At 44.3% G+C, this 25,257-nt stretch overlaps 1 pseudogene; it reads left to right on the top strand.

Annotated features, from left to right (window-relative positions):
- Window positions 1-22,921: 22,921 nt before the first annotated feature.
- LOC120237877 lies at window positions 22,922-23,456 on the top strand (annotated as a pseudogene).
- Window positions 23,457-25,257: the final 1,801 nt, after the last annotated feature.

Genomic DNA, 25,257 nt, shown 5'->3' with positions numbered 1-25,257 from the left:
TAAACACCTGTTCCTGATCTCTCAACACTTCTCCAGCCCCTTTCCCCTTCCCTTCCCAGAAGTTGTCAGCTGTCGCCCAATGGGATGGAGAGACTCATAAAGCTGGCCGCACTAATGGGGTCTGGTCCCAGCCTCCAGTCTTTCCAGCTCTTTCTCTGAGCCACCGAGGAACCAGAAATCTCCAGAAATAACAACACAAAGAGGAGACCTGCCCCACCAGAGCAAGGTCCCTGGCCACCCTCTCTCCCACGTTCCAATAGGACACGGCCAGGCCAGAAGCCGGCCTCCTTCCCAAGAGGGAGTACCCGAGGAGAGCAGAGGTCACCGCCCGCCGCCGCCAGGGTTCCTCTGCCGGCCTCGCGAGGGATGCGGCAGTGATCCGCCGGCTCCCAGGTTCGGCCCAAGGTCACCCTCTCGCAGCCCCGGCCCGATCCCCAAACGCCCGGAGCGCCCCCTGGTGTCCCGGGCTGGCCTCCCCTCGCCCTCAGGGAGTGGCCTGCGGAGCCCGGCTCGGGGGCAGAGGCAGGAGGGTGGGCAGAGGATGAGGAGGCTGAGCCCCGGGGAGGGGCGGGAGGCGGGGCCCTACCTGATAGCTGAGGACGCCGTCCGGCTCGTTACTCCCGGCCGGCATGGCGGAGCCCAGCTAGGTCTCGCCCGCCGGCTCCAGGCCGAGCGTCGGCAGCCCGCGCGCGCCGCTCGGCTCTGAGCCGATCGCCCGAGCGGCGACCCCTACCCTGGAGCCAACGGTCAACCATCAACCGCCGCCGCCTCCATTGCCACCGGCCCGCGAGGCCTCGCCGCAGCCAATCAGCGCGCGGCCTGGACGGCCAATCAGCGCGCGGAGCACGGGAGGACGCTGTCCGGCGGTACCCTGGGCTACCGCGAGGAGGAGGAGGAGGGAGCCCGGTGAGGCTACCGCTCCGGGCCCGGTTGCCTTGGAAACCGCCTCCCTCCCTTCAGGGGCCTCTGGGCTTAAAGGTCCTTCCAACTGCTTGCTAGAAATTGAAAATCTCATGCTTCTATTTGCGGCTGCACCTGACCCTTGAAAACTGAGAAAGTTTCTGTCTAATTCTGATGTTATTCCTAAGGTAATGGTTTTTTAATTATGGGGAAACATGCCTTGGAATTGAAGAAGGAAGGAACTGACGGTAAGGGAAAGGGCCTTCCAAAATTACTTGTTAATCTCTGAACTAGTGGCCAGATGAAAGAGCATTGAAGAGAAGCAGGCAGGCAGTGATCCGACCCCCTCCGCAGACTCCCTACGACCTAGGTCTTCTCTGTGCGTCTTAGGGTGGCAAGGAAGAAAAGCACAGAATTGAGCTCAGGCTGACTGTTGCAATAATTCCACAAAAATGCTTCCAACTTTACGAGAAATGATGTAAGACAAAATATTATTTAACAACAGAACTACTGGTCTAAGACAAGGTTAGAAAACCATAAGTAATGCATTCAATTTGATTTGGGCTTGAAAGAAAAGAGAGGCTGGCTATCATCCAACCAATCCTCTATCCCCAAGAGGAGGAAAGGAGTCTCTGCCTTACATGTACTATCACATCAGACTATAGGTGAGTCCATATTATTAGGGGGAAAAACGGTTGCAAATAACTCTTAGCCTCAAAAGAAGCTACATTTGGAGAACATAGCCGGGTCATTTTAAAGTTTCGAACCCTGCCTACCACACCTTGCATTGGCCCTAAAATTTGAAGCAAGGTTGTGTTTCAGTGTCTCTGGGGCAGAACCATATTTCTGATCTGTATAAGCCCCTGATCCTGTTTCTGAGCCTTAGAATTCATTGCAACCGTCTCTATTTATCTCTTCACTAATCCTGTCTTGAATTTGGAATAAACCCCTCTCCCATTTTGCCCATCAAAATCTTAACCATCCTTCAAAGTCAATCTCAAAGGCTAACCTCTTCCAAGAAACCTTTCTTTAACCCACCCTCTCTAACACCTCTTAGAGATGTCATCTCTCCCTTCTATGAATCCTCACAGCACTCCATACATTTCTTCTATCAGTTACCATGCTGTGGTTAGTTAAGGACTTTATTATATGTTGACTTTAAGTTATTATAATATTGTAAGTATTTTGAAGATAGTAATTATTTTATGTCCTTTTATACTCCACAGAGTCTCAAAGAATGCTGGACATATAGAAAGTAGTTAACAAGTATGTGTTTTTCATCCCATCAAAAACATATTAAACAGCTACTATTTACAAGCCCAAAGGGCACCAAAAATACAGACAAATTTAAAATATAGTACATATCTCCAAAGGGCTTACAGTCTAATCGAGGAAACAGAAAACATGTGAACATGATGACAAGATAATAAAACAAAATAAGAGCCATAGGAGTAACGTCGACAACAAAGATTATAAACATCCCAAAGAGGGGCGCCTGGGTGGCTTAGTCGGTTAAGCGTCCGACTTTCGCTTAGGTCATGATCTCGCGGTTTGTGGGTTCCAGCCCCGCGTCGGGCTCTGTGCTGACTGCCAGCTCAGAGCCTGGAGCCTGTTTCAGAGTCTGTGTCTCCCTCTCTCTCTGACCCTTCCCTGCTCACGTTGTCTGTCTCTCTCTCTCCTAGAAATAAATAAAAATATTTTTTAAAATCCCCCCCAAAAAATGATCTTTATGAGTTGGGACACTTCAGGAACATGACACAGAGGCCATGGGATAGAGCTAAATCTGCAAATAATTGAGCCAAGGGAAGGAGAGCAAGCATCTCAACTACTGGGCAAGGACTTAATAATAGGAATGTATGTGGCCATTCAGAGTAGCCATGATTTGAGCGAAAGCAAAAAGTTATAGAGAAGAGTAGTAGTGAAGTATCAATTGTGGTTGATAAATAAAATAATAATAACAAATAAAATCTATGGCCAAATTATGGAGAACTAGCTAATTACTTCAGACTTTATTTTTCTTATCTGATAGCAACTAAGACTCTGCTAAAGGTTTTAGAAAGCACTTCCACGTACCAGGACCCAGGCTTCGTGGTATAAATGCACCGTGTTATGTAATGTTTATAATATCTCCATTATTTCTCCATTTCACTGGGACTTGGAGAGGTTCAGCAGCTTTCTTAAGGTCAGGCAGGTGTGAAGCTGGGCTTTGATAATTTATTAATTTAAAATACATTTACTGTGGGGCGCCTGGGTGGCTCAGTCAATTGAGCGTCCAACTTTGGCTCAGGTCATGATCTTGCAGTTCGTGGGTTTAAGCCCCGCGTCAGGCTCTGTGCTGACAGCTAGCTCAGAGTCTGGAGCCTGCTTCAGATTCTGTGTCGCCCTCTCTCTCTGCCCCTCCCCTGCTCATGCTCTGTCTCTCTCTGTCTCAAAAATAAATACAAAGTATAAAAAAATTTTTAAAAGAATAAAATAAACTACATTTACTGGGAACCTATGTGTTCAGACCTGTGTTATGTGGCAGAGAAAGAAGAAGACAAACAGGGTCTTGCCCTCTTGAGCCTTACAATCTAGTAGGGAGACAATAAGCAATAAACAGTAACAACAGACTATGAGGGCTGCTAGGAAGTCAATAGCAAGGTTATGGGATAGATGGTAATTGGCATGAGCAGTAGGGTGAGCTCCTTTGTTGGGGTGATCAGGGAGAGCTCCTCTGAGGAGGTGAGTCAAGGATGAGTCTGTCTGACTCTAGGGTTCTTGGCCACTAGGCATCACTGCTGGGATCCATCACTGGGGCAAGGTGGGTTGCAGGGGGAAACCTGGGGCAGGAGGTCAGATGGAAGGACTCTGGCAACATGGTAATTAAGGAGGGGCCAAGGATGGTGTTCAAAGGGAAGACGTGTCCCAAATCGCCCACTCCCCAGAAATGTGGCTCCCGGCCATGGGAGTGGGCATGAGTGGGTAGAGTAGGGAGGGGGCTAAGGAAGTAGACAGTTCCTGGGAGCTCTGATGGTTCTATTCCAGTTCAAATGTGGAAAAAGTCAGAGCCTGTGGCCCTTGACTCCAAGGTCAAGAGCCCCATCTTCTGGTCTATTGTACAAATTACAAAAGGAATTAGGCCACAGAACCCGCCTCTGAGGCTGCCTGAGGAGGCAGCCACTGTCTGAGGCGCTGCAGAAAACAGGCTCTCCCCTCACAGCACTGCTTTGGTCTCTCCTTCCCAGAGGAGCCTGCCTCGCTTGGCTCCACGCTCCAGGCTCTAGACCCTTAGCCTCTCAGGCTCCCTATACTGCTTGGAAAAGTGCAAATATGCAGCTCTCAACCCGGCCAGCAAGCAGGCTCTTGAAAAGCTGGAAGGAGGATATTCAGCCAAGGACACCGCCTCACAATGATTACTTTTCCAAAGAAAACAGAAAAAAAAAACAGTGGGATAGAATGCAGAGCCTCTTAAGGCCTGTACAGGGTGCTTGGCCCAGAAGGAGGCATACAATGCACAGGAGAAAGCAAAGTATGAGACAAAGACACACACACGTACACATGTGCACACACGTCAACAGGGAAGCAAGGAGGCATGCTTTGTGGATGACCTCAATCCTTGCAACAGCTCCGCCAGGTAGGTCCCATCATCCCATTCTACAGATGAGAAAACTGAAGACTGAACCTTAGAGATATAACTTGACCCATCATACAGCCAGTACCGTTAATAAGTGAAGATGATGCTAGGCTCTGAGCCCAGGTGTATCTCATTCTAGAGTACACAGGCTTAACCACTCACTGCCTCTCATGGGTCTTTCTGGGGCTTCCTTCCTTCCCTAACATTTGTAAGTTCCATCCTGTCTTCATGGCTTCCAAAAAGGGCTATCCTTCCAGATTTTGTCTCCAGATCCTTCTCTAAGACCAGTGATTATTTTTTTCAAGTTTTTATTTATTTTGAGAGAGAGCATGCGCACGAGCAGGGAGGGGCAGAGAGAATCCCAAGCAGACTCTGCACTGCCAGTGCAGAGCCCGGTGTGAGGCTCAAACTCACAAACCTTGAGATCATGCTCTGAGCCAAAGTGGGATGCCTAACTGACTGAGCCACCCAGGTGCTCCTAATACCAGTGGTTCTTTGTTTTTTAATTTTTATTTCTAGGAGAGAGAGAGAGAGTGCGTGAGCAGGGGAGGGTCAGAGAGAGAGGGAGTCACAGACTGAAACAGGCTCCAGGCTCTGAGCTGGCAGTCAGCACAGAGCCCCACGCGGGGCTCGAACCCACGAACCACGAGCTCATGACCTAAGCAAAAGTCGGACGCTTAACCGACTAAGCCACCCAGGCGCCCCCTAATACCAGTAGTTCTTAAACTTTAGGGGAAGAGAGTAGGTCTTGAACCCACTGGGGACGTGATTAAAATCCATGGGACCCTCTTTTCAGATAAGTACACAAAGCCTCATATTTTGCATATAAGTATAAGGGTGTGTTCACAGCCTTCCCAGGGGAGCACCAAGCACCTTACATATATATTATCTTTAAATATTGGCTGAAAAACATTGACATTCTTTTATGCAGAAACACAAAGGCAAAAACACAAGAAACTCAAAATATCTGAGCAAATGTTCTCACATAACTGCAACCAATTTTTTCATCAAAAGCATCTTAATTTCCCCATCATTTTACCAATTCCCCTGCTCTGTTCAAACCATCAAAAGAGCCACCAGAACAGAGATTCTAGTCTTCACTTGCTTGCTATTAAGTAGCTCCCAATTCCCAGCTGTATCTTATCCTTGATTCTGTCCTCCCCCACCCTTCCTCTTAATTACACATCTAAACTCAAGGAAAGGTTAGAGGAAAAGACATCAGGATCCGAGGAAAGACTTAATTAGGGCTTGTTTGTGCTGTGGTCTGGGAGCATTTCCGGGGGGGGTGGGGGGCAAGGATTCTTTGGCTAAAAAGGTTGTGCAGGTGAATGATTTTGCCTTCAGCCCTTTGCCAAGTCACAGCATATCGGGGGAGACTACCGCGTGTGATTTCTTTGTTCACTACCCTGCCAGCCTGGGACACTGCATATTATAGGGAAAAACCATGAAGCGCCGCAAAAGTGGACTCCTGACTGGGAAAATCCCTCCCCCTCCATTCGCCATCATCAACATGGTCCACAGAAATTCCCCAGCCTGTACTCATTCACACCTTGCTCCAGACCAAGCAGATGGAACCCACATAAGATGGCAGAAACCTCCACTCTGCCTCCTGTGGAACGACAAGTTAGCTGTCTGCACTCAGGCAGAGGTAGGAGGGAGCAGAGCATAAGAAAAAAGCAAGCATTTGAGGAAAGAAGCCTTGAGACTTCCAGATCCAGATGGGCAATCATTCAGGAATTTAGAAGTGGGTGTTAACCAAGACCCATTTGCCAAGTCCTTGATATCAGATGCAAACACATTTGTATTAATTAAATACATCTGTCTTATCCGTTTCTGGCCAAACCTAGCTGCTTAGAAATCGGGTAGTTTCATCCACATCTTATCAGCTTGGGGGTAAGACCTCTTGAGCTTGTTATACTAAGTAGGGAAGTTCTTCACTTCACTCTTAGCCAGTTTGCCTAGGATATCCTTAAGGTGGCAGCACGTTCAACAGCTCACATGCCTATAATTCTGTATACTCAACTTTTTTTTAAATCACCTTATCTCCACTGGATCTGTAAATGTACACAGAACATTTGACAAACTCAAGAGCTGAAATGTGGCTGGGATAGGGAATGCCCACGCCAGTTAATAGCAGAGCTGGGTCAAGAACTACTAATGCTTTGTACTTCATTGTGTCGCTTCCTAGAAATATAATTCCTCTCAGCCACTTCCCGCATGAAATTGAATTGGTTTCAGTTGAACAGCAAAAATGTGAATCCCCTTTAGAATTGACATGAACTCCCCATAGCAAAACCCCAGAGCTCCTCCTCTGTTACCCTTTCCTATCAGATGACCGTTTCATATCATTTCCACTTTGGAAGGCTTGTCAGTGATACCCATTCATTAGCTTACTGCACAGACTCTCACGAAGTTCTCAAAATAACTCTTAACTGTTTATCTCTAGAATCCCTTTATCTAACATAGATATAAATTCAAGCCAAGCTACTCTTACTCCTAGGGAAACATCCCTTGAGGACTTTCATTTTGCAGTTAATAAAAAAGAGACCCATTCAGACATTTGGGCTGGGGAAAAAGGGAATAGACACAGAATTTGAACGTATTTCCCAGATATATATTTTTCTACCTCTAATCTTTTGCCAAATTGAAAAGGCCAGCCTCTTTAAAGAAGGCAGACTTTCTCTGGTCTTTTCTCATAAAATATAAGAAAGAGTACTTGCTAGATTTACCAGGAACAACCAGAGCTGTGAGATGGGCAGCCAATGAAGAGCTGAGAAAAAAATCCAGCCTTAAAACAGATATAGAAACAATTAGCTTTGTTTGGCATAGGCACAATGAACTAATGCCAGCACAACTTAATTCTGCCCTATTAGTTTGGGTCTCTCCAGAACTTCTGTTCCCTGTCGCCTAAGAATTATTGGAAGGGATTTACAAAACACACACACACACACACACACACACTAAATTTATACACACATATAATATATATTTTTATATATATAAATATGCATATATTTGCATATATATTTTTATATATTATTTGTATATATTATATACAAAGTACTTTTAAATGATAGACTAATATAAGGGCATCTGGGTGGCTCAGTCAGTTAAACGTCTAATGCTTGATTTCTGTTCAGTCATGATCTCACAGTTCATGAGTTCAAGCCCCGTGTCAGGCTCCCCGTTGACGGTGCAGAGCCTGCTTGGGACTCTCTCTCTCTTCTCCCTCTGCATTTGTCTCTCAAAATAAATAAACTTAAAAAAATAAATGATAGATCCATATAGATATAGAAAAAGATATACCTAGAAAGAGAGAGAGGAATAAAGTAAATATAGCAAAACGTTAACAATTGTGGAATCCAGTGGAGGCATTACAGATGTTCATTGTCCTTGTTTCTCATCTCCTCGCTATGTTTGAAATGTTCATAATTAAAAGTTGGAAAGTGATGTATATAATTGTTGAATCTAATTATATGTTGTACACCTGAAACTAATATAATATGTCCACTATACTTCAATTTTTTAAATATTAAAATCACATTGTTAGCTCTTAAAACAAAACAAAATTTTCTCCTGAGGAGAAAAATGTTGGGAAATAGAGAGCCAAGAAAGGCAGGGGATGAAGGCGAAATAAAGACATTTTCAAAAACACAAATAATCAAACAAAAAAAGGCCTCCATCAAACAGGCAAATCCCTAGGCCAGTGGGCACTACTTCAAGACATCTCTGCCCTGAGTTGGCCAAATGCCAACAGTACAGATTGTCCCCAAAATATTATAAGAGTCACACCTAAAGCGAGATGACTCAGTACTTTTAAAGATAAGGGATGGGCAAAAGTATGCCACATGGGAGTGCCTGGGTGGCTCAGTCAGTTAAGAGTCTGATTCTTGACTTTGGCTCAGGTCCTGGTCTCACGGTTTGTGGGTTTGAGCCCCGCATCAGGCTTTGCGCTGATGGCAAGGATCCTGCTTGGGATTCTGTCTCCCTCTCTCTCTGCCCCTCCCCTCAAAATAAATAAATAAACATTTTTTAAAAACATTAAAAAATATGCTACACAAAGAAAGGTGTCGGGGGAGGAACAAGGGAGGAATAATGGAAGGAAGGAAAACTAGGAAAGTAAGATCCTATCTTCTGTTAATACTGGTTTCAAGGTAAAAATTATGGGCACTCTATAACAATAACGACTTACTTTACCATGAGGATTTAACAAATACCTGTGCAACCAAATAACATAGCAACAAAGTTTACTGAAAATACTAGAAAGAATCAACACACATATTATTATTGTAAGAGTTTATTTTACCCCTGTTAGCCTGTGACAGAACAAAACAAAAAAATAAAGATGTACATTTGAGTAACAAAACTGATATGATTGATCTAATTGATATATACTGAACTCTATATTTTGAAAACAAAAAATACATCTTTTGAAGGGCTTATGGAAAATTCACCAGAATCTACTGTTAGGCCAAAAGAAACTTGAATAAATTCTATAGAGTATTAGACATTCTATTATTATAAAGTAATTAAACTTGAAATTGGTAACAAAAAGTTTTCTAAACGTATCTATTAAATGGAATTTTAAAAACTCTTAAATAATTCATTCATAAGAAAAGAAATTAAAACTGAAATTGCAGAAGACTAGAAACAAAAATATTTTATTGATTTAAATAGTAATACACATAAATGTGAAAAAGAAAATAAATGAATTAAACATCCCACTCACGAAGTTAAAAAAGGAGCCACGGAAAAACTAAAGACTTCCTAAAGATAAAAGAAACTGTTAAATGAGAAAACAGAAAAACAACAGAGCTTATAAATGTATTCAGGAACTTTTCAAACTATATCACAAGGCTATAGCAACCAAAACAGTGTGGTACTGGCCTGAAAACAGACACACAGACCAATGGACCAGAATCAAGAACCCATAAATAAGCTCATGCATATTAGGTCAACTAATGTTTGACAAGAAAGCCAAGAATAGTCAGTGGGGAAAATAGTCTCTTCAACAAATGCAGTTTGGAAAATTGGATATTCACATGCAAAAGAATGAAAGTCTTCATTCACAAAATTTAACTCCAAATAGGTTAAAGACTTCAATGTAAGACCTAAAACTATGAAACTCCTAGAAGAAAACATAGAGAAAAGATCCTTGACAAAGGCCTTGGCAGTGATTATTTTGGATACGACACCAGATGCACAAGCAACAAAAGCGAGAATGAATAGGTGGGATTACATTAAACTTAAAAACTTCTGCACCACAAAGCAAATTATCAACAAAATGAAAAGGCAACCAATGGGAGAAAAATCTCCTCAAAAAATTAAAAGCAGACTCTATGGAAATGGGAGAAAATATTTGCAAAACCATGTATCTGGTAAAGGGGTTAATATCCAAAAGGTATAAGAAATTCATACAACTCCATAGCAAAAAAACATAAATCCAATTAAAAATGGGCAAAGGATATGAACAGACATTTTTTCCAAAGAAGACATGCATATGGCTTACAGGAATATGACAAGATGCTCAACATCACCAATCAACAGGGAAATACAAAGCAAAACTACAGTGAGCTATCACTTCACACCTGTTAGAATGACTATTATCAAAAAGACAAGAAGTAACAATTGTTGGTGAGGATGTGGAGGAAAGGGGACCCTTGTGTACCATTTGTGGGAATATATATTGGTACAGCCACTATGGAAAAGAGTCATGGCATTTCTTCAAAAAAAAATTAAAAGTAGAACTATCATATAATCCAGCAATCCCATTCTTGGATATATACCCAATGGAAATGAAATCACTATCTTCAAGAAATACCTGCATCCCCATGTTTATTGTAGCATTATTCACAATAGCCAAGACATGGAAACAACCTAAGTATCCATAGACAGATGAATGGGTAAAGACAATGTCATGTACACACACACACACACACACACACACACACACACAGGAATATTACTTAACCTGTATAACCATTAAAAAAGGAAATCCTGCCATTTGTAACAACATGGATGGACCTTGGGGGCATTACCTTGAGTGAAATAAGTCCAACAGAGAAAGACAACTACTGTATAGTATCACTTATATGTGGAATCTAAAAGTGCCAAATTCACAGAAACAGAGTTAGCATGGTGGTTGCCAAGGGATGTAGGGTGGGGAAAATGGGAAGTGTCGGTCAAAGTGCACAAACTTCCAGTCGTAAGATAAATAAGTTCTGGGGATCTAATGTACAGCATGGTGACTTTAGTTAATAAGACTGTATTTTATACCTCAAAGTTATGTGAAGTGATAGATGTATTAACTAATCTTATGGTAATCATTTTGAAAATATATACATGTATCAAATCATCATGTTGTATTCTTTAAACTTGCACAAAGTTATATGTCAATTATATCTCAATAAATCTGGGAAAATATATACTCAAAACTAATTCTTTTTCTTTAAGTAATCTCTACACCCAACGTGGGGCTTGAACTCATAACCCCCAGATCAAGAATTACATGCTCTTCTGACTGAGTCAGCCAGGTGCCTCTCAAAACTAATTCTTTAGGGGAAAGAAAGATAAACCATCAGCTAACCAAATCATAGAATGGGGGAAAGGCAGGTAAAGGGGAAAAGCATAAATGCAAGAAATAGTAAATGAGGATATGTATATGGGAATATTTCTTTGATGCGAAGAAAATTTGCTCAACCGTGTATAAGTAACTAAAAATCTCGATAAAATGGCAAATGCCCTATAAAAAGAAAGATTGTTAGAATAAACAGAAAATCTGATGGATGGCAGCTGGGAGAGGAAGGGAAAAGAAAATTTCAAATACCCTCCACTAAAATCATGAATGAGGGGTGCCAGGGTGGGTCAGTCGGTTAAGCGTCCAACTTTGGCTCAGGTCATGACCTCACAGCTCATGGGTTCAAGCTCCGCATCAGGCTCTGTGCTGACAGCTCAGGAGAAGATTCTTGTTACAGTAACAAGCAAAGAGATAAAAGGTCTTAGCAAACAAGTAATATGCAAGGGCTATAGGAAAAAAAATCAATTACTGCTGAACGGCACAAAAGTCTTGACTAAATCAAAAGGCACACCCTATTTGGAAGGAAAAACTCGTTTTATTAAAGATGTTAATTCTTCTTTTACTCCTCTATAAATTTTAGAACACAATAAGCTTATCAGCTGGGTTTATGTATTTTAAGGGCAAGCAAAAACATCCAAGGAAATTCAGAAAAAAAAACAAAACCAAAACCAGGTACCTAGTTAGATCCTTTCCTCACTCCTTACCTGTTCTGGAAGGAATATGCTCCAGAAGGAGCTTTACACTGGAAGCCTCTTTCCTTAAAGAACAGCTGAGAAAGGGCCCTGAGATGGGTCCCTTGATAGGAATTCAACTCTACTTCCTCCCTCCAGACCCACAGCACTGAGGTCTGGCTCTGGCAGCCCTAGCTCCCTGTGGCCCACACCTTCCTGTGGCCACAGTCCTGGACACCCTTGGATCTTGGAACAGCCTTGGGACACCATGTACCAGAGCTGCCACTTCTAAGCAGCTCTTCAGGGCCCTGGGAGCTATAGTCCTTACCATCTGAAAGCTCTGTTTTGCTCTCAGAGATGCCGTCGGGGTTTTTTTGTGTTTTGTTTTATTAATTTTATTTATTTTTGAGAGAGACAGAACATGAGTTGGGGGAAGGGCAGAGAGAGAGGGAGACACAGAATCTGAAGCAGGCTCCAGGCTCCGAGCTGTCAGCACAGAGCCGGATGCGGGGCTCGAACCTAAGAACCTCGAGATCATGACCTGAGCCGAAGTTGGACGCTCAATCGACTGAGCCACCCAGGCACCAACCCCACAAACTATAGGTTTTAGAGGGAGCGTGTCCCTGCAGATTTTTCCAGGACTGTGTGACATTTCTGTTTGAAGTCACTTCGTTTGTGGTGCTTTGTCATAGTGGCCCGGGAAATTAACACACAAGTCTATGATCAGAATCTGTGTCCTCCACCCCACTTGGGCAGGAAACGGGTGGAAAACAAGAGGGCTTTCAAGAGGGAATTTAAACAGGAGTGTCCTTTCTTAAGCAAGGAGCCCAAGCTTGAGAGACACACCCTCAGGGCATGACATTACCCCAGTACCTTTGTCCTTTCAAATGCCTCCAGTTCACCTAGGTTTCACCTAAGGTGGAAGTCAGTCTCTGGCTGACTACCAGCCCTGTGCTCCAGCAAGTCTGCTGGGCCAGCACCACACTGGCCCTGTCGTTGCTCAATATTGGTAACCCAAGAGTCCTGGGGAGAGAGTGGGGCCTCAGTGGACCCCAGACTGCCCTTCTGGAACTGATATCATAGCATAGGCTGCCTGGAGCACTAAATTCTGTGGACTAGCTGGGGCATGTTATTTGTACTCCAAATTGGAAGGTCCACCCAGGTCACACAATACGCCCCTCACCCTACCTGCATCTCTCCCACTCACCCACCTGGCAAACTTTTACTCATTCTTCACAAACCAGGTCATGGCACTTCTTCCTCCAGCAGGTGAAGTTAATGGCTCCCTCCTTTGCTCCACCCCTGGACCTCCTACATACTTCCTGTTATAGTTCTTCCCACTTTCTAAAGCAATGGTTCAGTAGTTAGGGACTTACAGAGAGGAACGCGTCTTCCATGTCTGACTCCCCAGTGCATAGCACTGTACCCCATACTAATATGGTCTATGGCTTTCACGGTGCTTTCAAATGCATGAACCTTTCCACCTGTGGACAGAATGTTAGAACATTCTTGCCTATTCCAGAACAAAATCTCTCTCCTGAGATCATTTAGTTTGTAGCTGGTGATCTCCCTCATCAAAATAAAGAGTTCCCTGAGAGAAATGTTTGTTCTTTGCCTTCCTCTGGTCCTAACCCCATTTACACTGAAGTTACCCTCAGTAAATGCAACTACAGCTGTCGCCTGCTGCACTTCCTACTTCCAAGGAGGCACCCTGATAACTCCATTACTTCTCTCTGGTGCTTTCTAGCTCTTGTCTCCAGGGAACCAGGCAGCCCAATTTGTTTAATGCCATGTGATCTGCTGCATCCACAGCACATATTAAGGTCTTAATTTAATTTATTATAGACATTGCGACATGAAGTCTGTTTTTCTGAAAAACAGGTCACCTCTGACATTACCTATTTGGCCATCAGCCTTCTCCTAGTTGACAAGGGTGGATATCTGTGTGTCTTTTTGCTAGTAATGGATAATATTTCCTGCTGGTATAAGAATCAAAAACCTTAGTAACATTCATAGCCTTTGACCTAGCAAGTTCCACTTCTAGAAGTTTACCCGAGGAAAATGGCCAGAGCTGCACACCCAGGGGGTTTACCACAGCACTATTTGCATGCAACAGAGGAGACTCTAGATGGGACTGTGGGTATAACCTTTCCAAAGCAAACACGAGGGACATATTTGGCCATAGAACGTCAACAGGCTTGAGTCCAAGGTTGGAATGAAGTAGAGAAACGGTGATGTCTCTGGCTGGGCCAGCACTAACAGGGACTGAGGTGCACCATGCCTTGAGAAGCTTGGAGATAGGCCAGACACCTGACCGGGCTCCTACCTCTCTAGTCTTAAGGCCATCTCAGCTCCCAAGGGGAAGTCAACCAGTTCCCCTGGCTTCCCATGTATCTCCAAATCCTCCCAGAGAGATTGCCTGGTTCAAGGGCATCTCATAGGATAAAGCCTAGAAGGATGGGTGGTCCATCCCTTCCAATCCAATATGTCCCCACCTCCTCCATATGCCTCACCACTCAGCTCCCTATCTCTGCTCCCTAGAGATCCAAAAGCATCATTTTTTTTCTTGGGAGTTTCTCTTTGCTTCCTCCCTGCCAGGCCTGGTTTTAAGTGAACATAGACGGCTCCCCCTAGCACTACATTTGTTCAGAGCACATACTATTTATTGGTCAGTCTTTCTATGGGTTGCAAGTGACAAAAACTCACTCAAAAAAATCTCAACTACAATAAGGAAAAACGAAGACAAGGAAGGGAGGAAGGAAGAGAAAGGAAAGAAAAGAAAGTTGAAGGGGCACCTGGGTGGCTCAGTCAGTTGAGCATCCAACTCTTGACCTCATCTCAGGTCGTGATCCTAGGGTCGTGGGATCGAGCCTGCATTGGGCTCCGAGGCTGAGCATGGACCTTTCTCAGGATTCTCTCTCTCTCCCTCTGACCCTCTGTGAGTGCTCTCTTTCTCTCTCTAAAAAGAAAGAAAGAAAAAAGAAGGAAGGGAGAGTGGGAAGGAGGGAGAGAGAAAGGGAGGGAGAAAAAGGAAGAAAAGAAAGAGAGAAAGAAAGAAAGGCAGAAAGGAAGAAAGTAAATAGAGTTGAAAAGGGAGAAGTCTAGGAACAAATGACTTCAGACACAGCAGGATCCAGGAGTCCAAAATATAACAGTGGAATCCTCTCAATCTTTCTTTTATTCTCTGCTTTCTTGGTATTGGCTTGACATTCAAACTGATTCTCCTTCTTCCTGCTATGGCCATGATAACTAGCAATTAGCAGCTCTCAACTTACAACCCCTTCCCAGCTAATGATTCCACAGTTCATGTGGGTGGAGGTAGGAAGTATGGGCAGAGGGGAGGAGTCTTTTTTTTTCTTTTGCTAGTTTCAGAGGAGGCTCTGAGCAATCTGGCTTGAGTATTAATGCCTAACCCTCACCCAAACACTGTGGCCAAAGGATCACAGGTGCACTGTTTTTGCTGGGGAGTGAGCTGGGCCTCATCTGAACTTCATGGACTAAGAATCAAAGGGAGGCAGTCCCCTGAGGATATGCTAGGCAAAGAAGGTGTGGTCCTTTACACCTGACTGTCCCAAACCCGGTATGTCCTTGTGCACAGTCCAAGCTCCCCAGTCTCCCGTGCATTTGGTCAGGAGTCGACTTCCACAGACTAACATTTTTGTGCTCTGCACGCAGCCCCAGTTTCCAAAGCTGTCATCAGGCTCCGTGCAGCTCCTGACGTCAGATTTGGGTGCACTCTGAGGGAAACTGCAACACTGGCTAAGCAGTGAGATTCCTGGAGTTTGCCAGTAAGTCAGACTTCACCCTGAGTGAAGCTGGTTTCCCTTGTCTACCTTACAGAGGCCCAGGACAGAAATGGGAACTCTGTCCAACATGTGGTTATACAGCTTGTGTCCCGACACAGTCTGCACTGGCCCAGAGGAAGCAGAGGGTGGCCCTTTCACAATTCATTCAGCTTTTAAGAATTAGCCAGGCTCCTTACAGGCTAATAAGCACCTGCATGCAGCACAGATAGATAAGAGGTGCTTGCCACAAGGCCGATACAGGAAGAATTTCAAGGCTTGGACTTAGACCTGAGTGACATGGCTTGAGTATCAGAATGATTGTTTTATGAGGTATCGTTGCGGTTCCTGGGTATGACGTGGCAGGGGCAGAAAGTAACGAACCCACAGTCCTGTGCTGTCTACTCTGGCCCATTGACTTATCTTGCTCCCCATTGACTGCCAACACCTCCAAACTCTGGAGTGAGGTGTTTCTTCATGAATTCATGCGAGAGGCCGTGGGGAGTGGCACCCACCCACCCAGATGTACCTTTGCGTCATTTCCGTTCTGTGCACTGCTTTCAGCTGCTTTAGGAGTAAGCCAACATGAAAGAACTTTGAGCAGGACCCAAAAGGTGGTCATTCTTGCCCACCCTCAACCCCAGACCAAACTTCAAGGGTCAGTCAAGCTCACGGAGCTGTGAGGCTCCCACTCAAACTCTGAAAGTGAGTAAATAAAACTTTCTGGTGGAGTTATAGTCACCTACGAAGAAAGCCACACGTTGCCTCCACTGACTGTCTTACTCGGGCTTGAGTGGGCCCCCTATATTTAGTAGAGTTCAATGGCTCTCCTTGGAGAGGAGAGAGGAGTGGCCTCCAGTGCCTGTGTTGTTGTTGTTGTTAAACACGGAGTGTTTATCATCTCTGAGCAAGTAAATCGTTTGTAAATATTATCTCATCTAAATTTCACAGCAGATCCTTATCACCTCTGAAGTTAAACAACTTGCCCACATTACAGAACCACCAGCAACTGAGGGACTTCATGCACTCGCTGTCTCCTTCGATTGGGGGGAGCTCTATCAGGACCCCCCAGCCCCATATACTGAGCTGTGTCTCTCCCATAGCATCTAGCCACGGGATAACCCAGGTGAAGTGACTAGGCTCCTCTAGATCATTCCCTGGACTCGAACTCTCCACTTCTAAAGGCAAGAAGTGCCTGAGCCCCAGCTCCAGGACATACTCCTCTATGGATCAGAGAAGCCACTCGCTCACTCGGGCAGCAGGCTACAGTTCCCAATCCAACGTGACTTTCCAAGCCATTGGAGTTCTAAGGTCCTTTGACTCCCCAGGTAGGATTGTTTCCCCTGTTGCATTCTGGGTTCCAAAGAAAATTCCAGTTTTCGTAGACTCAAGGGAAAGTCTTAAAGCCCATAGAGGAGTTCTCGGTCCTTTAGGCTGGTGGCCTCAGTTTTGACCTTTGATCCAGTCAAGCCACGGAGTTCTCTCACATACGAGACACCAGGGTGGGGGGGTGGACCCCGTGAGCGGCATCAGCTCTAGCACAACGGTGTCAACAGAGACCCCAGGTCTGTTGTCCCTCTGCTCCACCCTGACATCGTGTGGGCTTTATTCTCAGGTCGGCTTCTGAGGGGCTGTCTTATTCTTGAAACTGTTTTTTCCCAAGGAATGAGAGCGTTCTCAGAGGTTTCCAGCACTCTTCTTTGCCCGTCCCTGGCAAGGAGAATGGGACCACGGTGTTAAGCTTAGATTCATCACCAAAGAACCAATCAATGCCAAGGGGTAAACTGCCCTGATCACCCTAGATATTACGATTGATAAGAGATACATATTTGGTGGGGTGAGGGGGGCGCCTGGATGGCTCAGTGGGTTAAGTGTCTGACTCTTGATTTCAGCTCAGGTCGTGATCTCGCAGTTTGTGAGTTCGAGCCCCACATTGGGTTCTGTGCTGACGGTGCGGAGCCTGCTTGGGATTCTCTCTCTCTGTCCCTCCCCCACACGTGAGCATGTTCTCTCTCTCTCAAAATAAATAAATAAGCTTTAAAAGAAAGAAAAAATATATATATTTGGTCTTCACCCATGGATCCTGGCTCACAGCTCCCCAAACCCTTGCCATTTCTTGAAGTGTTGAGAGCTTAAAAGTGTCTCTTGTGTGATGCTAATGAGGTGACTTTTGCACTGCACTTAAAGATGGGGGCTAGTTGCTAGGGGAGCCAACCATGTGATCAGAGGGGTGGAACTTTTAGTCTTACCTTGTGACCTCGGGGGGGGGGGGGGGGGGGGGGGGGGGGGGACGGGCTGGAGGTTGAATCATTTTGCCAAAGGTCAATGATTTCATCAATCCTGCCTATGTAATGAAGCCTCCATAAAACCCCAGAAGGACAAGGTTCAGAGAGCTTCCAGGTTGGTGAACACACGATTTGGGAAGAGTGGTGTGCCTGGGAAGGGCTTGGAAGTTCCACACCTCTTCCCACATCCCTTGCCCTGTGCATCTTCTCCTTCTGGCTCTCCCTAAGTTATATCCTTTTATACTAAAGAAGTAAGCTAGCAGGTAAAAATGTTTCTCTGAGTTCTGTGAGCCATTCTAGGAAATTAATCAAAGCCAAAAAGGGGCCCTTGGGAACCTCTGATTTATACCCAGTCCATCAGAAGCACAGACAACAACACGGGCTTGCAACTGGGTTCCAAAGCCGGGGGCGGGGGGGGGGGGGTTGCGGAGCGCGGCAGTCTTGCAAGGTGCAACCCTTAATGTGTGAATTGGATACTATCTCTGGGCAGGATGGTGTCAGTTGAATTGTAGGACACGCAGCAGTTGTCTCAGAACTACTTGTCGGTGGGGGGAAGCCCACATACACACACAAACACACACATGCATGCATGCAAGCATGTTGGAAGTGGGTCCAAGAACTGAATTTACCTTGAAATTTAGCACCCGTGGATTCATCAGGATATTGAATGCCAGGACAGGGTAACACATTACAGAGCCCATCAGGGCCCTGAAACTCCCTCCCCAGCTCCCTGCAGGGTACCTGCAGCATCTACGCTTGAGGCATCCACTTGAGGCATCCTTGTTTCTGTACCTGGTAAGTCACTGCATTTGGTTAAGCCCAGAATAGTTTTCCATAAACCTCTTAGAACAGCTGAACCCTGGGATATTTTAAGTTTGGATAATTCCTAACTGGAAGCAGTATCTTTTCAAAGTCTTTTCAGGAACAAGAGTTCACCCCTTCTTGTGGCAAAAACACCTGTCACATCTTACTGTATTCAGGTGAACGCGCACATTATCAAGGCACCTCTTTGGGTCTGTCTTCGTTAGTAGAAGATATGAAGGAATTCATTCCTGTTCCTCTCTAAGTTTCTGCAGGAATAATCATGTGTAAATTAACTAGATAACCCACATCCCAAATCACTTTTACCATGGAGTGGTTAAAGGGATCAGGGGTCCCTGAGATATTCTGGGGCATCCTTCAAGTTGATAAAACACCATGGACAAGTAAGAATATATGGGGTTTTTTTTCCCCTCACAAAGCATGGATTTTTCTTATACCTCTCCCCACCAATACCAACCCCCTCTCTGGCGGTGGGTTCCACCTCTGAGAAAACCTATGCATGTTCCCATCGTGTCCAACGGTTTTACCCACTACCACTGTGGGGAGTTTATAGGGCCTCACTGATAATCACTAGCTCTTCAAAGAGTTTCTGTAAATCTCTAATTTTATTTTTTATTTTTTATTTTTATTTTTTTTTAAATTTTTTTTTTAATGTTTTTTATTTATTTCTAGGAGAGAGAGAGAGAGAGAGCGTGAGCAGGGGAGGGTCAGAGAGAGAGGGAGTCACAGACTGAAACAGGCTCCAGGCTCTGAGCTGGCAGTCAGCACAGAGCCCGACGCGGGGCTCGAACCCACGAACCGCGAGATCATGACCTAAGCGAAAGTCGGACGCTTAACCGACTAAGCCACCCAGGCGCCCCTGTAAATCTCTAATTTTAAACAGTAAAATCTACTTTCACCTGCTCTCAGCAAACATGACCCACACTCCTCTCATGGAGAAAGAAAAGGTTACTCTGGTTCAGGGCTTCCTTTTCAGTCTCTGCTCCTGATCTCTGGGCATTTAGAAATCACTGAGATCAAAGCCCTCTGGATGTATCCACAGCAGGCTGAACAAACCTGGAAGAGGGCAGAGGGGTGGTACTCGGCTCTGTGTGGCCTCTGCCCACTCTACCCACCACTCCTGGGAAGGAAGGACCACTTTGTCCCTACATGCTGCCTTTGGAGAGTGCTACATTTTATGAAGGCTGGCTTCAAAAACCAGACATCTGGTAGCAGGAAGAGCCAGGATTCAACCCAAATCCTCGCTCCAAAACTGTTTTCACCTTGCCAGAATTATATGCTGTTGATAGGTCTAATAGAAACCGCAAGAAAATCAATTAAAAATCTATCAGAGTCACAAAGAGAGCTCAGTAAGTTGACAGCTTTTAAAATAACTTTAACCATTTCAGACAATGTAATGAAACAATAGTAATTTAAGGTACCTGCTTAAAATCAGGGTGACTCCCTCTCTGGGCTATGTCTCTGGAAGGAATCAAGCGTCTGCCTCTGGGGAGCAAAACTAAGTAGCCAGGAATGGAGTAGGAGGGAAACTCACACCTCTCTATTCAGTGTTTGACTGTTGCGCCATATGCAAGTGTAAGCTATTGAAAATCAAAATTCCATAGCATTAATAAGCAGTGAGTCAAAAAGTGCAGGGCACCTGGCTGGCTCAGTCGGAAGAGCATAGGACTCTTGATTTAGGGGTAGTAAGTTCGAGCTGCACCATTGGGTGTAAAGATTACTTAAAAAAACAAATAATAAAAAAACTTTTTTAAAAGTTCAGGATATCAAAAGGACATTAGGGGGCACCTGGGTGGCTCAGTCAGTTAAGGGCCAGATTCTTGATTTCGGCCCAGGCCATGATCTTAGCACTGTGAGATCGAACCCTGTGTCAGGCTCTGTGCTGAGTGTGGCACCTGCTTTATACTCTCTCTCTCTCTCTCTCTCTCTGAAAAATAAATAAAAACATTAAAACATTTTTGATAAAAAATAAATTTAAAAACACTGTCGAGTTACTCTATCACCTCTCAACCATTTTCAACCTAAAACAATAATAAACAACATTCAGATGATATCAGAAAGCATTTCAACCTTCTCTAATGAAAGTTACTGGGTTTTTTTTTTTTTAATGTTTAAGAAGATAGTAACCTCTTCTCTCCTATCTTTAAAAATTCTTTTAATGTTTATTTTTGAGAGAGAGTGGGGGAGGGTCGGAGAGAAAAAGAGGGAAACACAGAATCCAAAGCGGACTGTCATCACATAGCCTGACATGGAGCTTGAACCCACGGACCACGAGGTCATGACCCAAGCCAAAGTCCAAAGCTTAACCAACTGAGCCACCCAGGTACCCCCTCTCTCCTATTTTTTAGGACTAGATTAACAAAGATTTTGCTGTTACTGAGGAGACAGTTTTATTACTTCCCTCTGGGTAAAATGGCTCTCAGGCTAAGATCTAATTACCTCTGTCTCAGAAGGTTCAATGTGCATATCTGTGTTTTTTGTTTTTTGTTTTTTGTTTTTTTTTTAGGAAAGCTATTATACAATAAGATATCATTTATTTGGGGCAGAAAGAGTTCTCACAGCAAAATCTTACGAGCATTTAGATGCTTTATTCTTTCCAGTGATTAAAGTTTTCTTTTGCAAAAGGACCACGTAGATAGATTCTGGGCATCTTGAATGCTTTTAAGAAGACCTTCTGTGATGGAAGTAGAAAAGTCCATGGTCACATTTTGCCAATCCCATGTGATTTTCCAAGAGAGGAAAAATTACTCATCAAATGATAGAAGGAAGCTTCTCTTACACAGGAGAAAAACTGACCAAGTATCTCCTGGAATAGGTAATATTTACAACAGCACCCCAAATAGAAAATACCAGAGACTGGGTGGCTCCATCAGTTGAGCATCTGATGCTCATGAGCATCTTGATTTTCACCCAGGTCATGATCTCACAGTTCGTGAGACTGAGCCTCAAGTCAGGCTCTGCACTGATAGCGAGGAGCCTGCTTGGGATTCTCTCTCTCTCTCTCTCTCTCTCTCTCTCTCTCTCTCTCTCTCTCTCTCTCTCTCTCTCTCTCTCTCTCTCTCTCTCTCTCCCTCTGTCTCTGTCTCTCTCTCTACCCCTCCTTTGCTCACAATCACTCTCAAAATAAATAAACATTAAAAAAATACCAAGAGACCAAGAACTGTGCAGATTGGGCAGGGAAAACACCAGAAAAAATGTCTGAGCATCATAAAACAGGGACTTGAATCAATGGAGAGACTTGCAGAAAGTAATGACAAAGACTGCAGATCCTAGGGTCCCAGGCATCTGCTGGGCTTATTAGTGGCCCACTTGCAAAGATGAGACTCATGGTACTCACCCCAGCAGGGAACAGAGAGATGCCCACTCCCCGCTAGAGAGAGAGCGCTGGGACCTGTGATGCAGGTTGTGTTATGCCAGGTTCCCCAGAGGATGCTGGCCAGCAAGTTCTGCAATAAATGGGGCAGAGACCTAGACAAGTTGGGCCTAAACCTGTGACAGGCTGTATTTTCTAGTGGATTCTCCACACTTCCCCAATGTCTCACCTCATGCAGAACCAACGTATTAGTTAAGTTCTCTAGAGAAACAAGACATACAGAGAGAGAGAGATTTATTTTAAGAAATTGGCTCATGTAGCCATGGGGACTGGCAAGTCTAAAACTTGCAGGGCAGGCCAGCAGGCTAGAAACTCAGGCACATTCTCTATGCTGCAGTCTTTAAAGTTTTTTTGGTTTTTTTTTTAGTTTATTTATTTATTTTGAGAGAGGGAGAGTGCAAATGGGGGAGGGGTAGAGTGAGAGGGAGAGAGAGAGAGAGAGAGAGAGAGAGAGACTCCCAAGCAGAAGCCTGATGCGGGGCTCGATCTCATGAAACTTGAGATCATGACCTGAACTGAAGTCCCCTGAAGTCCCAGGCATCCAAAAAAATACAAAAAAACCAAAAGCCTTTTTAAGTGTGTATAAGGTATACCTTTTCCTTTTGCCTCAGGCTTCCCTATGACCCAGCAAGGAACTATTTTTCATTTTAAATTGTTGATATTCGGGGCGCCTGGGTGGCTCAGTCCGTTAAGCATCCAACTTCCGTTCGGGTCATGATCTCACAGTTCGTTGGTTCGAGCCCCAAGTCGGGCTCTGTGCTGACAGCCAGCTCAGAGTCTGCTTCAGATTCTGTGTTTTCCTCTCTCTATCTCTCCCCCTCCCCTGCTCACTCTCTCTCTTGAATAAATATTTTAAAATAGATAAATAAATGGTTGATATTCTGGGCCCCCAGACAAGATGTCTGCTTATTGCTCGTCTGTCACGAGCCCTAACCAAACTCATAGGAAACATGGCCCTGCTGCCCATCAGAAGCCAATTCATACAACGCACCCCGAGAGAGACAAAAGAATATAAATGTGATGGATGCAGCCATCTATTACTTTGAGGCCACGTCTTCTTCAGAAACTGTGAGATTAGAATGAAGCTGACAGAAACCTGATCTATAGAACATTACATTTTGGAGCATTCTGGCATGTCTAAAGGACCCCCAATTCCAAAAGCCACAGTGAGAAAGAAAGGTCACGATGGGAATCACTAATCTTCCCATAGTGGGAAACCGGGTTTCCACCTAGTGCAGTTTATGCCGAACTTGCATACAAAGGGGAATCTAGATGGAGTGATGAGGGCCACCTTATAGCAGTGGAGGCAAGAGACTGGACTCTGTCTCTGAGACGCTGAGAAAGGTTTTGACCTTCAGAATGATAGATGCAGCAAGTGGTGGACCTGCTTTGTAAAGAGACAATTCATGAACAAAGGGTCTTTCAGGATCTGAGTCTGGGTGGACGCTGCCACCGCAGCCGTGGGCAGTGTTTTACAGCAGATGTACACAGCTCTCTGCCTTTATTTCAGAAAGTTTTACACAAAGAGAGAGGAGAGTATGTCTTTATTTGAAGAGCTCTTTACTAAGAGTTTGGGTGATAGAGGGAAGAATGAGTTGTTGAAAGATGACTGGAAATTTTCTGCAATATTAAGCTGGTGCTTAACAAGAATACATAATTAGGGGCGCCTGGGTGGCTCAGTCCATTAAGCATCTGACTTCGGCTCAGATCATGATCTCATGGTTTATGGATTCGAGGCCCGCATCGGGCTCTGTGCTGACAGCTAGCTTCAGATCAGAGCTTCAGATTCTGTCTCTCCCTCTCTCTGTCCCTCCCCCGCTCAGGCTTTGTCTCTCTAAAAATTAAAATAAACATTAAAAATTTTTTTAAAAGAATACATAATTATAAAAAATTTCCTGGGGCACCTGGGTGGCTCAGTCGGTTGGGCTCAGATCATGATCTCACGGTTCATGGGTTCGAGCCCCACGTCCATCTCTGTGCTGACAGCTCAGAGCCTGGAGCCTGTTTCAGATTCTGTGTCTCCCTCTCTCTCTGACCCTCCCCTGCACATGCTGTCTATCTTCTCTCAGAAATAAATAAAGTATTAAAAATTTTTTAAGAATTAAAATAAACATTAAAAACATTTTTTAAAGAATACATAATTATAAAAAATTTCCAGGGGCACCTGGGTGGCTCAGTCGGTTAAGTGTCTGACATCGGCTCAGGTCATGATCTCACGGTTCATGAGTTTGAGCCCCACACTGGGCTCCACACTGACAGTGCTTGGGATTCTCTCTTTCCCTCTCGCTCTCTGCCCCTCTCCCACTTGTTCTCTCTCTCTCTCTCTCTTAAAATAAATAAACATAACAAATAAAAAATATAAAATTTCTAACATTTTAAAAGACCATTGTTGATACTTTGTTCAAGGTTGATTTTTTGCATTAATTTGGGCGTATGAAGATACCACATTCAATATTAGTTGATTAACTGAGGTTTTCGATGTCCCTTTCAATTTTGCACCTAAGGCAAATACCTCGCTCACCTTACTCTAGTCCTGGCTCTGCCCCAGTCATCATCCTTTTTACATTTTTTTCCCGTCCCACTAACAAAGCTTATTTTTTATAAAGCTGCTCCGTAAAATGGTTTGTGTACAGTTGTACATACTGTCAGTGTCCTGAACAGAGAGATGGGGTTATTTGTCTTTATATCAGTGTGTCCTATCCAATACAGAGCTGGCATGTGGTGGCTGGGACACAGGGTGCAACACAGTGGGCTTCAACATCATTTTGCTAACTGTAGAATGGGAAAAATGAAAACAGCTAATGGTAATGGCTAATATTCTAATATTTATTGAGTGCTTATTATGTACTAGGCATTGGATTAAAGATTTTACTTATTTAATCTAACAACTCAATAATAAAAATGGTATCTATACCCATTTTACAGGTAAGGAAATCGAGGTACCTAGAGGTGAGTGAACTATACAGCAAGAGGGATCGTGGCAGAACTTGGGACAGCTCTGCTTGGGTTTCTAAAACAGTTTTTGCCTTGAGTGTTTCTCTTTGGGGCATGGAAATGAGATGAGAAGGAGGAAGGGGGAATGTGGGGAGAGAAGATAAACAGATGTAATAGAAGAACCAAATTATCACACTTTCACATCAGTTATCTGCTCAAGCTTTACAGCAATGTTAGGCATCATTAACCCCTTTCCAGACAAGACACTGAGACATAAAGACGTTCAGTTCCTTCTGTTAG

This window comes from Hyaena hyaena, unplaced genomic scaffold, assembly GCF_003009895.1.
Source record: "Hyaena hyaena isolate Hyena2069 unplaced genomic scaffold, ASM300989v1 scaffold_192, whole genome shotgun sequence".
Taxonomy (NCBI): Eukaryota; Metazoa; Chordata; class Mammalia; order Carnivora; family Hyaenidae; genus Hyaena; species Hyaena hyaena.
The sequence above is the reverse complement of the archived record's forward strand: the minus strand, read 5'-3'. Positions and strand labels throughout refer to the sequence as shown.